The 14,297-nt window shown below is 36.9% G+C and overlaps 1 long non-coding RNA gene across 1 annotated transcript; it reads left to right on the forward strand.

Moving 5' to 3' along the window:
- The first annotated feature begins 460 nt into the window (after window positions 1–460).
- On the forward strand, window positions 461–13,356 carry LOC140632378 (uncharacterized). The gene is made up of 4 exons (XR_012029932.1): window positions 461–635; window positions 1,910–1,971; window positions 3,763–3,856; window positions 12,044–13,356. It is a non-coding gene; the product is annotated as an uncharacterized lncRNA (long non-coding RNA).
- Window positions 13,357–14,297: the final 941 nt, after the last annotated feature.

Consider the following 14,297-nt stretch of genomic DNA (forward strand, 5'->3'; position numbering starts at 1 on the left):
GGGCAGAGGGAGAGGAAGAGGGAGAGAGGAAAACAGTAGACTTCACGTTGAGGGTCAAGCTCAATGCGGGGCCCCTCTCATGACCCTAGGATCATGACCTGAGTGGAAACCAAGAGTTGGATGTTCAACCTACTGCACCACCCAGGGGTCCCCCGTTAATGTCTTTTATAGCTGTTTACAACTCCTTTCCATTCCCTGTGCAGAATCCAAGCCAGGGATTATACATTACACTGAAGTGTCACATCTCTTATAATTGGAACAATTTCTCATACTTTTTGACTTTTGTGACATTTGCATTTTTGAATAGAATAAATAACTGATAAATAATGATAAATAATGTATAGTGTAAATAATGTATAGTACAAACCTTTACATAGTCTATCATGTATTGATTATATATAGATTATGGTCTATAACCTATACATGAATGCATAATCTGTACTCTATATAATATTTTACATATATTATCTACTATATGGTACATTCCTGAATATACTCATGAATTTTTACATAGTATCATCTACAGGGAAGAGGTCTTCAGGTGAGAGGGAACAGCAAGAGCAAAAACCCAGAGGCAAGAGAGAACATAATTGGTTGGGAACCTAAAGAAATTTTACTTACCTGCTCTAATTATGGTAAATACATGGTAAATTTATAACCATAAGTATATGGATATTTATACATATAATCTATTGTGTAGATTTTAGATGATGTAAGAATTCATGTGTCCATACTAATAAATATATACAAACATAAATAAGAGAATAGGGAAAGCTCTTCTTTCTGTAAAATGATAATTAATAAAATGTAGAGAGAATTAGAGGAATACAAGTTGGCAACCATTACAATAATAAATAATTCAGGCAAGAATTATCAATGCATACAAAAACTAGTGGATAAAAGTTTGAAGAAGAAAAAGATATTTATAGAGCCTCAAAACATTGTCTCACAAATCACTTATTAATTAGAAAGGAAAAGACGGTAACTGGGAGATAGCCTCTCAACCAAGCAGTCACAAGTAATATAATCAGTGATAGGACAAATGATCAACAGGTGCCTCTTGATATGATACACAAGGAGGGCAAGACTTCACTTACATTTATTCCGGTTGACAATAAATCAATTCATGAGGAAATAAACCCAAACAGGGATGTTCTAGAAAATGTTCGCTTTTTAAAGAAGCGTGCTCAAACCCAGGGTTGCCTCGGGAGTTGCATTATCAAAGAAAACCACTAGATGTCACTGTGGTTTTGCAAGTTGCACAAGTTTTCACCATTTCAGTAAATCTCCATTCCTATGTGGCCTGCCTCCTTGCTTGGGCATCATTGAAGACTGGATATATGTAGCCAATTCCAACACAGCTTTTGAGAAGGCTACAAGTTAAATAATAGCAAAGCAGTGGAGGGGAGGCAACAGGCTCAACAGGCTTAGATGAAAACTTGTCTCTGCATTACAAACTCTGAGGGCAGGTCCTGGCCCTGCGCAGGCTCTGAGTCTTGGTCTCCTCCTATAAAATGAGGGGATTTGGATTGCAGGCTCCTAGTCACCTCTAGCTCTAACAGTTTATGATTTTAAGCTGATGTTTTCTCAACAAAGATCATTTCAGGGCCCCTTGCAAGATTTTTGCTTAACCGTGCTGGACCTGCTACTGATTTTCCCTATTTTTTTTTTCTCAGTACTCTAATTTATATAATGTTGGTCTTTAAGTTGACTTGGTTTTTAAAAATGTAAATAAAGGAAATAATTTATAGGCCGATTACGAATGGAAACCAGTTCACTTGTCATAAATAGAGGGTAACCACAAAAATAAACATCATAAAAACAACATAATATAATTAAATTTGAGTAGATGTTATTGTCTGCCAAAGGCTCAGAGTCTGTAGCCTGCTCTGTTTCTCCTTTTTAATAGGGAGGTTTGGAGGTGTTAAAGAGAAGGTGAAGACAGACTAGCCCTGAGACTTCTCTCTTGATGTAAGCAAAAGAATTGAGACTGAGAGACCATCTTTGTCTGTGTGGGTTCAGTGTTACTTAATTCTATATCTGTGAACTAACCACAATATTTCATATCCCATCTAAAACCAGTCCCATGCTTCCATAAGCTGTTCTAAGTTCATTTGTTCTTTCTTTTCTTTCCACTCTTGATTCTTCAATATTTCTAATAGATTCTAAAGAGTATGACTAGTAATCATACATTTATTAATTGCTTTTTTCAATCCGTACTTAAGCTTTTGTTTTATTTTGATAATCCTTTCCTTTTCGTATTGGTTTAGCTTCCTTTTCGTGTTTATTTAAATTTGCTTTTAGAGTCAGTTTTCTTCCAATTGATACACTCACTCCCTCCTTAACAGAGAAGATGATATATACCGCTCTGCTGTCAATGTCGAAGCAATTATATGCCACCAAATGGCTTGTGATTTGGCATCTTCTCCTGATAAAGGCTTATGATAGATAGGTTGTGGCAGAGGTCAGGAAATCTGCTGAGTACAACCTGAGGGTATGCTTCAAATTGCTTGAGCTTTATCCAAATCCCCTAGGACACAATCAGAAAACTGGTCCCCTTCAATTTTGGTGTAGAGCTTTCTTCTTCATTCTTCACAGAGATTCAGAGTGAAGACGTCAAAAGCTGAGCCATCTAATTGCACGCTTTACTCCCTGGCATTAGTGTAGCCCTTTCCTGCTTTGTATAATCAGTTATAATTACTAATTTACTGGCCACAATTAGCATAGAGTTTTATAGGAGCAGAGACAATTTCTTAGCTACGCAGCGTTACTAAATAATTTAAAAGAGGAGACAATGAATTTCTACCAGATGTGTTTTGTTTTCTGAATGCTGGTGTTGCCATCAAGGAAAACCATTCAAAGGTAAAGAAATCAGGAAATTCATAAAGATCAGTATACCAAATATTTCCCACATTACAAAAGTTATTTTTTTATAATTTAATTTCCTTGGCAAGGTGAGTTTAACTTGCCATTAGAAACCCAAAAGCTGTGAGGTCAGTTGTTTCACTGTTCAACGGAACAGAATGCTTTTTGTCTGGCATTAAACACTGTTCCTATCTGGAAAAAAAAAAAAAACTAGAGGGATTTCTTTTCAGGAGAAATTTTCATTGAAAGGTTTATTTGAATCAGCGGAGTTTTTTTTTTTCTATGCCAAATTTAGTAGAACTACACTCTGACCGCCCACTCCCCCCAGTGCAGTGTAAAATCCCACTTTTCCCCCCTCTGTTCATGACTGTACCTGAGTAGAAATCCAAACTACAGTGAGCAGATATTAGATTTCTCAATATATATAAGATACACTGAGTATACTAATGACAATCAGATTATGAAGCATGGTTATTTTCTGGTGAAAGAGTTACTTGAGCTTTGTTCAAGAATTTTTTGGTTTTCCTTTAGCTTTGTTTTGTTCCTGATGCCAATTCATGTTTATGATTCCAATATCCTCTTTAGGTTTACAGATGCCCCCCCCCCAACATTCAGTCAATTATTTTATTATGTGTTGACATTATTCTCAATGGAATGGATGATGGTATTCTGGGAGAGTCTCCTTCCAAGTTTTGCTGAGTATCACTAGTAAGGGTACTTTGAGCCAATTTCTGGAACTATATCCCTAGGGCTGCAAATTATACTTTGTTTCATTGTTTTAAAGTGTCTAGAGCCAACATGTCTGCTTGAGATACTAAGTCAAGTAGTGTTTTCCTAGCACATCTGTAACTATTGATTCCTATGAGAGAGGTCTGATTATATCTGTGCTTATCTTAGGACCACAGCATCGAAAGAGGCTTTAAAAGATCCCTTCATCCCATCTGGTGCCCAGGTCCCCACCTGTGGTGCAAGTAATAGAAACCAACTCTGGGTGAGTTAAACCAAAAAGAGTATTTATTTTACTAATGCAAGATAGCTCATAGAATTAAAAAAAAATCCAAAGAATCAGCTAAGAAAGGTCACCACCTGTACTGACTCTGGGGATCCGGGTACCAGGTACTAACTGGCAATGTCTTTAGGAATTATCTACTGGTGACTCCAAGATTATTTTTTGTGGGGAGACTTTAACTTCCCTTCATCAGTTCTTAGTCTGGGTAGTCAAAATTTCTTGCATTTATTCAAAATGTTATGTAAAAGTAGTGTAAAATTGTTCCCCCAAACCTACTTCAACCGGATTGCCACCCCCATCCTTTCTACAGAGATAGAGTAAGGCTGCCACTTACATTAGATGCCTTTGCATTTTCTACAATTTATATGATTGAAATCCAAAAAAATGTACTCTTTTTTTCTTGTGGTTTCTTTGACATTTTATAGTTACTCTGAGGTTCATCAATGATATTCTGTAAGTTAGTTCATTCTGTTTTGTTTCATTTTGTTTAGTAATATTCTTTGGATATACCACTGTTACTTTATCCATTCACCTGTTTATGGACATTTGAGTTATTTCCTATTTTTGACTTTTGAAAATGAATATACAAATATTTGTGTATCATTATTGATCTAGGGGGAAAAGGCTTTTTTTTTCCTGCCTCAAAGGAAATCTTTATTAATCATGTAAAGTTCACATATGGTCTTTATAAAAGCCCAACTTTCTAGGGGCACCTGGGTGGCTCAGTCAGTTAAGTGTCCAACTTTTGATTTCATTCAAGTTTTGCTCTGAGGGTTGTGAAATCGAGTGAGCCTCACTGAGGTCCACACTCAGTGGGGGAGTCTCTTTGTCTCCCTCTCTTGCCCTTCCCCCCAAAATAAATAAATCTTAAAAACAAACAAAACCCTCAGCTTTCTAGAGAAGCACTGTCCTCAAGGATGGTCTCAGCTTTGTATCATGAGTCTTAATTAAAAAAAAAAAATGACAGTGGTATAATTTGTTTATATTATGATACTTCTTTTCTTTTCTTGTTTTTTAAGTTTATTTATTTATTTATTTCTAGTTGTCTCTACCCCCAACAGAGGGCTTGAACTTGTGACCCTGAGATCAAGAGTTGCATGCTCCACTGACTGAGCCAGCCAGGCACCCCTATATTTATGATGCTTTCTAAATAAATTTAAAAAAATCTGGTTGATTTTTCCTTAAATGTGACACAAAATAGATGTAAAATGGGCAACAAATTAGAGTTCATATTTACAAAAAACTCTAATGCAAACAGTTCTAGATCATACATGCATTATTTAATCAGGTTAGTGTGAAATTGATTACCTGGTACACGATTGTGAAAAAGACATTTAAAAATATTCAAAAATTGGGGGCGCCTGCGTGGCTGATTCAAGTAAGTGTCTGTCTTCCACTCAAATCATGATGTCAGGGTCCTGGGATCGAGCCCTGCAGAGGCTCCCTGCTCAGCGGGGAGTCTGCTTCTCCTCCTCCTGCTCATGCTCTGTCCTTCTCTCAGATAAATTAATAAAATCTTTGGAAAAACTATTATAAGATTTAATCTGCACCTTCCTTTCTCCAGAAGAAAATTATGATTTCAGGTCATAAAAAGCAGGCCCACCCGAACTCATTCCTAAAGGCTGGGCGACCATTCCTCATTTTGTTTCCTTTGTTGGTATGCTGTACAGTAAAACGCAAAGAACCATTCCACTGAGATAGATGGCATATTACAGCCAACATTCTTGACGTTAATATGCTTTTCAAAGAGCCATTCCAAAAAAGAAGAGGTGCAGAATTGCTTTCACATGGTACACAGTTAAAATGATGACTATAAAAACGCTTCTTGCCCCTGGCATCAAAGTATGATGGGTCTGCTCGAGTTCTGACAGTTGCCAAGTCCTGCCTTTCCTGGAGCAGGATTCGGCCTCCCTTGGTTTTCACTCACTGTCCCTCGCTCTGCCCTGCTTCCTTGAGTTCCTCCAAAGCAAATCCTTTAGATGATGGATGTCAGCTTGCAAGTTCCTCACATGTCACTCTCTCCTTCTCCAGACAGTTCTGAGCTCTGGACTTGTTATCTTCTCTCTGTGGGAGACCCTTGCTCCCAATCTTTATATGGCCCGCTCCTTCTGGGTCTTCAGTTTTTGGCTCAAATGTCATCTCCTCAGAGACCTGCTGACAATCTGGCTTCAAGGCTCTCATCCTTGATGCCTCCCTCTAGCCACCACTCTGTTTTTCAGACTCTTTACTGTAATCTGAAAATGCCTTTTGGGGGGGCTTGCATTTTGCCATCTATCTTCCCACTAAGCTGTAAGCCCCATAAAAATAGAGATCTTATCTTTCTATTACTGTATGCTCATTGTCTGGAACAGTGCCTTTCATACTAAGATTGCTCAAAAAGACTTACTGAATACATTAACAAATAAATAGTATGTTTTATACAAGTCTTATTGTAAAGTATAATATACATAAAGAAACACGCATAAAACTATATATATTTTTAGGCAATGGTTATGGAACCTTGTTAACCACCATATAGGTCAAGAAGTTGAATAGTATTGGCTTCCCAGAAACTATCCCTGCGTTCCATGTATCCATTTCCACCTACAAACCCTTCCCCCCAGAGGTAACCACTATCCTCACTTCTAGGATTATCATTTACCTACTTTTCTTCACAGTATTACCACTTAAACACTCATCCCTAAACCGTGTAGTTTAGTTTTGCCTGCACTAGGAAATCAATACATACAAAATTATACTGCATGTACTCTTCCACACCTTAGTTATTTCCTTCAAGATGATGTTTTTAGACTTCCAGTTTCCAGCATGATGGAGTGGGAAAGTTGACAAATCTTGTTTTCAAAAACAACAATTAAGTTGGTTAAAAGTTCAAAAACAACCATTTCAGTGCTCTGGCAATTGATCAGAAGCATACCACACTGATGAAATCCCTTGAACTTTGGGTAAGATCGTATGACTATGTGACATTGTTGCGGGAGCTACTCCCACCCCTTCCCTGGGCCCCAGTTCTGTGGTAGTAGTTCACCCTGGGGGTAAGGGGAGTCAGGCCTTGAAAGCCAACAGCATTATTGCCGCTACCAGAATGGGCTCTTTGATTTGGAGCATTGTCCGCCAAAGTGGCAATCTTGGTGCCAAGCAGAGGGGGAGAGCCAGCAGCGGGCCACTAGCCTGAGCTTATGGCCCTGTCTGGGGCAAGCAATGGCCTAGCAGACTGCCAAGGATTTAACAGGAATGTCCAGATGTGAGACAGCCCTAGGATCGAATGCATGTTTTTTTCCAAATGCACATGTAACGTTCTTCAGAATGGATCCTATAGTGAATCACAAAACAAACCACAGTGCATTTTATTTTATTTTGATTTTTTGATTTTTATTAAGTTTTTAATTTTGATTCCAGTGTAGGTAACATACAGTGTTATATTAGTTTCAGGTGCACGATACAGAGATTCAACAGTTCTGTATAGTACTCAGTGCTCGTTACAACAAGTGCACTTTTTAATCCCCATCCCCTACTTTCCCTATCTTCCCACCCACCCCCTCTCTAGTAATCATCAGTTTGTTCTCTATAGTTAAGAGTTTATTTCTTGGTTTGTCTCCCTTTAATTAAAATCCATGAGTGAAATCATATGGCATTTGTCTTTCTCTGACTGACTTATTTTGCTTGGCATGATACTCTTTAGCTCTATCCATGTCATTCTTTTTAGGATTGAATATATATATCACATCTTTTTTATCCATTCATCTATCAATGGACAGTTGGGCTGCTTCTATAACTTGGCTACTGTAAATAATGCTCCAATAAACATAGGGGTGCATATATCCTTTTGAATTAGTTGTTTTTGTATTCTTTACATAAATACTCAGTAATAGGATTACTGGGATTGTGCAGTAGTTAAGGTAGTTCTATTTTTAATTTTTTTGAGGAACCTCCATACTGTTTACCACAGTGACTGTACCAGTTTGCATTCCCACCAACAGTGCATGAGCATTTTTTTCTCTCCACATCCTCGCCAGCGCTTGTTTCTTATGTTTTTTTTTTTTTTTAGCTGTTCTCACAGGTGTGAGGTGATATCTCATTGTAGTTTTGACTTGCATTTCCCTGATGATGAGTGATGATGAACATCTTTTTCATACAGCTGTTGGTCATCTGGATGTTTTCTTTGGAGAAATGTCTGTTCATATTGGATCATTTGGGGTTTTTTGGTGTTGAGTTGTAGAAGTTATTTATAAATTTTGGATACTAACTCTTTATCAGATATGTAATTTGCAAATATCTTCTCCCATGCATTAAATTGTCTTTTAGTTTGGTTATTTCCTTCCTGTGCAGAAGTTTTTTATTTTGATGTAGTCTCAATAGCTTATTTTTGCTTTTATTTCCCTGGCCTCAGGAGACATATCTAGAAAATGTCGCTACTGCTGAAGTCAGAGAAATTATTGCCTGGGCTCTCTTCTAGGATTTTGATGGTTTTAGGTCTCACATTTAGGCCTTTAATCCTTTTTGAGTTTATTTTTCTATCTTTTTTTTTTAAGATTCTATTTATTTATTCATGAGTGGCACAGACAGGCAGACATAGACAGAGGGAGAAGCAGGCTTCTCGCAGGGAGCCCGATGCGGGACTTAATCCCCAGACAGGGATCACACCCTGAGCCAAAGGCAGACACTCAACCGCTGAACCACCCAGGCATGCCAAGTTTATTTTTCTATATGGTGTGAGAAAGTGGTCCATCTTCATTCTTTTGGATGTAGCTGTCCAGTTTTTCCAACACCATTTGTTGAAGAGACTTTTTCCCATTGCATATTTTTGCCTCTTTTGTCAAAGATTAATTGACCATATAATCATGGGTTTGTTTTTGGGCTTCCTAGCCTGTTCTATTGATTTATGTATCTGTTTTTGTGCCAGTACTATACTGTTTTGATTACTACAGCTCTATAGTATAACTTGAAATCTGGAATTGTGATACCTCTAGCTCTGTTTTTCTTTTTTCAAGATTGCTTTGGCTATTTTGTTTTTTTTTTTTGTGGTTTTAGACAAATTTAAGGATTATTTTTTCTATTTCTGTGAAAAATGCTACTGATATTTTGATAGGAATTGCATTAAATCTGTAGATCATTTTGGGTAGTATGGACATTTTAACAGTATTTTTTTCTTCCAATCCATGAGCGTGGGATATCTTTCCATTTGTTTGTATCGTCTCAACTTTCATCAGTGTTTTATAGTTTTCATAGTACAGGTCTTTCATCTCCTTGGTTAAGTTTATCCTAGGTGTTTTACTATTTTTGGTGCAATTGTAAATGAGATTGTTTTCTTAATTTCTCTTTCTATTGCTTCATTATTAGTGTATAGGAATGCAATGAATATCTGTACATTGATTGTATATTCTGTGACCTTACTGAATTCATCTATCAGTTCTAGTAGTGTTTTAGTGGAACCTTTAGGGATTTCCATATAGATTATCATGTCTTCTGAAAAAAAATGAAAGTTTTACTTCTTCCTTACCAATTTGGAAGCCTTTATTCCCTTTTTCTTGTTTGAGTGCTGTGGCTAGGACTTCCACTACTATGTTGAATAAAAGTAGTGAGAGTGGACATCATTGTCTTGTTCCTGATCTTATCAGGAAAATTTTCAGTTTTTCCCCATTGAATACGATGTTAACTGTGGGTTCAATACATTTTAAAAGATTGAAACCATACAAAGTTTGTTCTCTGACCAGAACAGAATTGAATTAAGGATCCACAGTAGTGAGAATTCTGGGTAAACCTCAAATATTTGGAAATTAAGCAACACACTTCCAAGTAACCTCTGGGTCAAAGAAGAAAACACAAGGGAAGTTAAAATATTTAACTGAATGAGAATGAAAACACAATATAACAAAGGGATTTATGGGATGCATTAAATAAGAGCTATGGAGGAAATTTTTAACTTTAAAAGCCTATCTCAGAAAAGAATAAATGCCTCCAATCAATAACCTAAGCTTCCTTCTTAAGAAGCTGTAAGCAGAAGGAGGTAAATAATAAAGATTAGAGCAGAAATTAATGCAATAGAAAGCCCCCCAATAGAGAAGTCAATGAAACCAAAAGAGTTGACCTTCTGATACTATTAACAAAATTGACCAATCCTTAGCAAGTCTGACAAAAAAAAGACACAAACTACCAAAACTCAGGAATGAAGAATTGACATCACTACCAATCCTAAAAAAAACAACTAAGGATTATTTGGTAATATTATGAATAACTTTATACCAACCAATTGGACAACATAGATGAAATATACACACTCCTACATAGACATGAGTTGTCAAACTGAAGAAAAAATAGAGACTGTGGATAGATCTATTAGAAATAGAGGAAGTTGTAATACATGCTACAACATGAGTGAAACTTGAAGACATTATGCTAAGTGAAATAAATCAGTCATAAAAAGACATTTCTATGAGATGGTAGAGTAATCAAAGTCTTGGGCATGGAAAGTAGAATGCTAGTTTCCAGAGGCCGGGAGAGGGAAGAATGGGTATTGTTTAATGGGTTTCAATTTTACAAGACAAAAAAAGTTCTGGAGTTTGGTTGCATAACAATGTGAATATATTTAATATTACTGAACTGTATACTTAAAAATGGTTAAGATGGTAAGTATGTTATGTATGTTTTAGCACAATTAAAAAATTTTTACTGATAAATTATACCAAATACTTAAAGAAGAAATAATACCATTCCTTCACAACTTGTTCCAAAAATAGAGGATGGAACACTTCTAAATTAACTCTACGGGGCCACTGTCTCCTGTTACTCAAATCAGACAAAGACCTCACAGAAAAAGAAAACTGCAAACCATTTTTCCTCATGAACATAGATACAAAAATTCTTAACAAAATATTAGTAAGTTAAAAAAATATTAGTAAGTTAAATTTAGCAATATGTAAAAAGGATTATACATTATGACCGAGTGGGATTTATCCCTGGAATGCTAGGTTGTTTTAATGTTCATTTCTATAGGGCATATTCCTGGAAGTGGAATTTCTGGGGTATAGGGTAGAAAGTTTTATAGATAATTCTGGACTGCTTTTCAAAATGGTTGTATTATTAGCAGTGTAGGAGAGCTCCTACATGTATTGGGCAATGCTTGGTATTGTCTGACTTTTTAACTTTCACCTATTTGATGGGTATAATAGTATTTTGTTCCAGTTTTATTATGTATTTGCCTGAATCGTAATGAGGGTGCACTTTCTTACCTAGGTATTGGTCATTCCGAGTGTGTGTGTGTGTGTGTGTGTGTGTGTGTGTGTGTGTGTTTGTGAAATGCCTGCTGGAACTGATAAATAGCAACAACAGATAACATGCTATTGAGTATTTGCTGTGTGTGAGGCACTGTTCTAAGTGCTGGATAGAGTCACTTTATCATCACAATAGATTTAGAAAGTAGGTACTGTTATTATCTGTATCAAAATCTATTTTCTCTTTCATGATGATAACACAATTCTTCTCTTTTAATCTATTAATGTGGTGAATTGTATTACTTGATTTTCATTATGTGGCATCGACCTCAAAATCAAAGGCTAATCCCTACTTGTTGATGAGATATTATCTTTTCTATGCAGTGTGAATTCAATTTGTTAATATTTTGTTAATATTTTTTAAAAATCTGTGTTCAAAGAGGCTCTTGGATGACTCATTCAGTTGAGCCTTGGACTCTTGGTTTCTGCTCAGGTCATGATCTCAGATTCCTGGGATCAAACCTCTAGGTAGGCTCTCTGATCAGTGAGAGGTCTGCTTCTTTCCCTCTCCCTTGGCCCCTCTGCTCGCTCATGCTCTCTCTAAAATAAATAAATAAATAAATAAATAAATCTTAAAAAAATCTGTGTTCACGCATAAGATTATTCTGTAATATATTCCTTTCTCATGATGTTCTTGTTAGGTTTTGGTATCAATATTATTTTTAATCTTCAACTCATTTTCTTCTAGTTTGGAAGTGACATACTCTAGTTCTGCATTTTTCATTGTTACATTATTTATGGGTTGGAGTATGTTTCCCCACCCCCCCCAATTATATTGAAATCTTAACCCCTGGGACCTGTGAATGTGACCTGATTTGCAAATAGGATTTCGAAGATGTGATCAAGCTAAGATGAGGTCATTGGAATGAGTCCTAATCCAGTACTACTGGTGTCCTTACAGGAAGGGGAGTCAGAAACTCACAGAAGGGAGATGGCCACGTGAAGTCAGAGGTGGAGATCAGAGGTATGATGCCACAAGGTTGGGGCTACCCAAGGAAAGACTCTGAAGGAAAGAGTCTTCAGAGGGTGCTTGGCTCTGCTAACACTTTGATTTTGGATTTCTAGTCTTCAGAACTGAGAAAACGAATTTCTGTTGTTTCAAGCCAGTCACTATGTGGTAGTTTGTTATGGCAGCCCTTCTGATCTAATACGTCTTAGAATCTACAACCTACATCATCAGTACACCTGAGTCTAGAAGTCACGAGAACCTTTACCCTCTCCTGGATGAATAAGGAGCACAAGGAAACTGCAAACCAGAATCTTTCATCCCTTCTCTTTTACTCATGCGCTTTTGTTGTCTAATATCTTAAGTTAATCCCTTTATCCCCCACTAGAAATTCTCATTACTATTTTATACAGTCTATGCTTTTTTCATTTAACCACATTCTCTACTTTCTTTGGTCCACCAGCTTTCTCGCATCTCTGATCTTTTTTCCAGAACTATATTCTTTCTGCCTGAAGCACATCAATAGAGGTCTTGCAGTGAGAACCCGCTGCTGACAACTTCTCACAGGTTTAGTTGGGTTTTCACTGGGTGCAGAACTTGCTCTCTGGCCATTGCATTTGTTTGATGCACTAAAGAGACCAGTGCACTCTCTTCTGTCTTCCGTTCTTGCTGTGGAGAAAACATCTAGCTGTTTGCTAGAGGTCCGTCTATCTGCCGCCCTTTTAAAGGTAACTTCTTTTTTTTTTTTTTTATTCTGGCTGCTTGAGGTTTTTCACTTTACCTTTGCTCTTCTGCGATTTCACTATCGTGCATCTAGTTGTAGATTTATTTTCCTCCCTGTCTCCCTTCCTTCCATTTTCCTGAGGTATAATTGACAAATAACACTGTATCTATGTATGTGTACAGCAGAACGACTTGGCATTCCTATATATTGTGAAATGGTTTCCACAATAAGTTTACTTAACATCCATCCTCTCATATAGTTATAAAACATTTTTTTTCTTTGTGATGAGAACTTTGAGGACTTACTCTCTTAGCAGATTTTTAAAACTATTTTCATGGGGTTCCCTAGATTTTTTTGACCTATAGATTAATGTGTTTCTTCAGTTTTAGAAAATTCCTAGTGATTTTCTCCTCAAACATTTCCTCTGCCTCATCGTCTCTTTCCTTTCCTTCTAAGGCCTTGGTCAAATGCATGCTAGATTTCTCATTCTATCCTCCTATGTCTTAGTCTCTCTTTATTTATTACTCCATGTTTCACACTGGATAGTTTATTCTAATTTATATCTAATATATATTACGTTGTATATAATTTGTAGATACAATTAGATATAATTTTATATCTAAAAACCTTCCTAGTTTGTCAGTTAATTACTTCTCCCTATGTTTTATCCAATCTGCTGTTAAAATCCTTCACTGTGTGTTTAACATTTGTTATTTTAGTACTTATTTATAAAAGTTCTGTTTCTTTTTCCAATTTGCTATGACAAATTTTATAGTTTCCTATAATACAAAGTTGTTGTTAATATACCTGTTTCCTGCAGATGTTATCGGTTTGTCATTTGTTTCTTTGAGCATGGTAATTCTGGTGATATTTTAGTCTGTTCCATACTTTCCAAGTCTGAGCAGGGTGCTGGTGTGTCTGTTTCCCATGGGCTCTGCTCGATTTTATTACATAGTATTTCCTTGTGTTTCTGCTAGTCTTTGATTGCTTGCCTTCTTTCCTTTGCAAAGTTATTTGCAGGGATAACCAAGGCCTGGCACAGATATGCCATCCTTGAGACGCTTCAGGGTTGCTCCATTAGGATACTGGGTGCCCTACCAGTTGGCTACCATTTTAAACTCAGAATCCTTAGCCAACTCCGGCTGTGAGTATCTGAGTATAAATCCTCCTCAATTCCAGTCTGGAGCCAAAAGTCTCCCAGCTTTGGGGGAAGTGGGATAGGTTTAGACTCACTTTGATCTGACATTGATAATGTATCTCTTTGAAATCCAAGCTTATGGTGAAAAGGTCTCCTAAAAATTGCCCACCTTGGATGGGCTCTGAGCCTTGACCATTGCCGCTCCTCCCCCCCATGCAGGTGCTGTGAAGCCCAAGTGAACAGTAACCAGAAATGCTTTTGGGCATAAGTGCTGTAGTGCACTCATTCACTAATCTCTCTGGTTACAGGTTTTTCTTCACAACCTGATCTAGAAACTCCCCACTGTT

Source organism: Canis lupus, chromosome 4 (assembly GCF_048164855.1).
Source record: "Canis lupus baileyi chromosome 4, mCanLup2.hap1, whole genome shotgun sequence".
NCBI lineage: Eukaryota > Metazoa > Chordata > Mammalia > Carnivora > Canidae > Canis > Canis lupus.